This window comes from Berghia stephanieae, unplaced genomic scaffold, assembly GCF_034508935.2.
Source record: "Berghia stephanieae isolate SIO BIC M18660-M18661 unplaced genomic scaffold, UCSD_Bste_1.3 scaffold7426, whole genome shotgun sequence".
Taxonomy (NCBI): Eukaryota; Metazoa; Mollusca; class Gastropoda; order Nudibranchia; family Aeolidiidae; genus Berghia; species Berghia stephanieae.
In genome coordinates this window covers 1-2,478 of record NW_027629096.1, presented here as the reverse complement: position 1 = coordinate 2,478, position 2,478 = coordinate 1, and the positions used below count along the sequence as shown (strand labels likewise).

General features: G+C 64.3%; 1 non-coding gene and 1 pseudogene across 1 annotated transcript; both read left to right on the top strand.

Moving 5' to 3' along the window:
• Window positions 1-40: 40 nt before the first annotated feature.
• Window positions 41-196, top strand: LOC144962257 (5.8S ribosomal RNA). Its single transcript, XR_013643424.1, has one exon. It is a non-coding gene; the product is annotated as a 5.8S ribosomal RNA (ribosomal RNA).
• Window positions 197-510: 314 nt separating this feature from the next.
• On the top strand, window positions 511-2,478 carry LOC144962258 (large subunit ribosomal RNA; annotated as a pseudogene; the record flags this gene model as incomplete).

Genomic DNA, 2,478 nt, shown 5'->3' with positions numbered 1-2,478 from the left:
CTTTGTCGTGTTTGGCCCTTAAGCGAGAGAAAATAAATACAACCTTTGGCGGTGGATCACTCGGCTCGCGCGTCGATGAAGAGTGCGGCCAGCCGTATTGAGTCGTGTGAACTGCAGCTGCCTCATTGAACATCGACGTCTTGAACGCAAATTGCGGCCGTGGGCGTAAGTCACCGGCACGTCCGTATGAGGGTCGGCCCTACGACGTCGCCGCAACGGTCTTCTCGGGGGGACTGAGCGGCGCGACGTCCCGTACCGGTCGGGTCTCGTCCCGATGGCGGCCGTAGATCGAGGGCTCCCGTCTGACCACGGGAGACGTCGTCCCCACCCGGCTTGGGTATGGGCGGGGACGACGAATAAGACGCGCACGAAGACGGGGAAGCACGCACGCGATCGGTGCTTCTTCCTCAATCCTCGGGCTGCTCGATGTACACGCGAGCGAGGGCTTCGTGGGGGTATGCGGGAAGTAAGTATAACGACGCGCGGCGAACCGACGGATGGGGCGATCTGCGCCCTCATATCGGACGAGGGTACCGCGAACTAAAGCATTTCAGTAAGCGGAGGAAAAGAAACCAACGGGGACTCCCCAGTAACGGCGAGTGAAGCGGGAAGAGCCAGCGCTGAAACCCCTGGGCCGTGCCGCGGGGAGCTGTAGCGTTCGGGTCGGTGTCGAGCGGGATCGGGAGCGCCGCGCGAGTCTTCTCGAGCGTGGCTTGCCAGAGCGGGTGCCAGGCCTTGCCGGCGGCGCTCCCTTCCGCGACCTCGACCGGAGTCGGGTTGCTTGGCAGTGCAGCCGAAGCGGGTGGTAAACTCCACCTAAGGCTAAGTACCTGCGCGAGTCCGATAGCGAACAAGTACTGTGAGGGAAAGTTGAAAAGAACTTGAAGAGAGGGTGCAAAGCGCGTGAAACGCCAAGGGGTAAACTGGCTGAGCGAGCGACGTGTCCGCCGTGGCGGTGGTCGCCCGTGCCCCGCGGAGGCGCCCGGAGACGGGGACGCTTTCCCGAGTTCGGGGGTCGGGCGCGTGCCCACCACGGGGGTCTCCGCTGCCACCGGCACGGGCCGTCTCGTCCGCGCGCCTAGCGGGTCGTCGGCCTGGGATCGTGGGCGCGAGTTGGCACGAGAGCGGTCGTATTCGGGTGCCGTGGTCGACCCCGGACAAACGGCGGCGGTTCGCCGGGGGGTTTCGGCTCCGGGCGGGCGGCTCGGTCCGTCGAAAGGTGCGCAGCGTTATTCCGGTACCTGCCGACCCGTCTTGAAACACGGACCAAGGAGTCCCACGCTGTGCGAGCGCAGGGTTTCACTAAACCCACGGCGAAGTGAAAGCGAGAGGCCCTCGCGGGCGAGGGCGGGATCTCTCGGGCGACTCACCGAGTCCCGGAGCGCCCGCCGGCCGGCGGTCGCCGCGTTGACGGCCTGTCGGAGCATGAGTGCAGGCGTCGGGACCGATAGATGGTGATCTACGCCTGAGCAGAGCGAAGCCGGGGGAAACTTGGTGGAGGCTCGAAGCGACTCTGACGTGCAAATCGACCGCCCCACTTGGGCGTAGGGGCGAAAAGACCAATCGAACCATCTAGTAGCTTGGGTTCCTCCGAAGTTTCCCTCAGGATAGCCGGTGCCCACGGAACGATTTTCACTCGGTAAAGCGATGGTTGGAGGGATCGGGGGCGAAAAGCCTGTCCTACTTCAAACTTTCAACGGGTGAGGCGCCAGACCGCCTCGCACGGGGCCCGGTAGAATCAGGGTGCCGAGTGGGCCATTTTTGGTAAGCAGAACTGGCGCTGCGGGATGAACCGAACGCCCCGGGTTGTGGTGCCCAACGCAGGACGCTCACGGGAAAGCTAAAAAGGGGTGGGTCGGTATGAACAGAGGGCGGTGGCCACGGAAGTCGGAATCCGCCCAAAGGGGTGTGTAACAATCACCTGCCCAACCGACCCGCCTGAAAATGGATGGCGCTGAGGTCGGACCCACACCGGGCCGCCCGCGCGGGAGGGGTGCGACTCCCTCCCGGGCAGGCCGGGGCGAGTTTGGAGGTGCGCCCCGGTGGCGTGAAAATCGGGAGCGATCCGTTCGGAGCCGCCCCGGGGGGAAGATTTGGTGGTAGTAGCAAATATTGAAAGGAGAGTACTTTTCAAGGCCGAAGTGGGGAAAGGTTCCGCGGGAACAGTGCATGTAGTGGGTGAGTCGGTCTAAGGGGCGGGTTAGCTCCCTTGCGAAGCGGGTACGAAACACGCGCCGGGCGGGCGGCCGAACGGGCGCCGCGCCGGCCTGTCAGTCACCTGCGACCGCCGAAAGGGAATCCAGTTAAGGTTCGTCGGAAGGGCGGGGAGAACGGCCCCCCTCGTCCTACTCTCAAACTTAACGGGTGAGGCGCCAGACCCGCCTCGCACGGGGCCTGGCCTAAAATCACGGGTGCCGAGTGGGCCATTTTTGGTAAGCAAAAGGCGCTGCGGGATAAACCCGAACCCCCGTTGTGGTG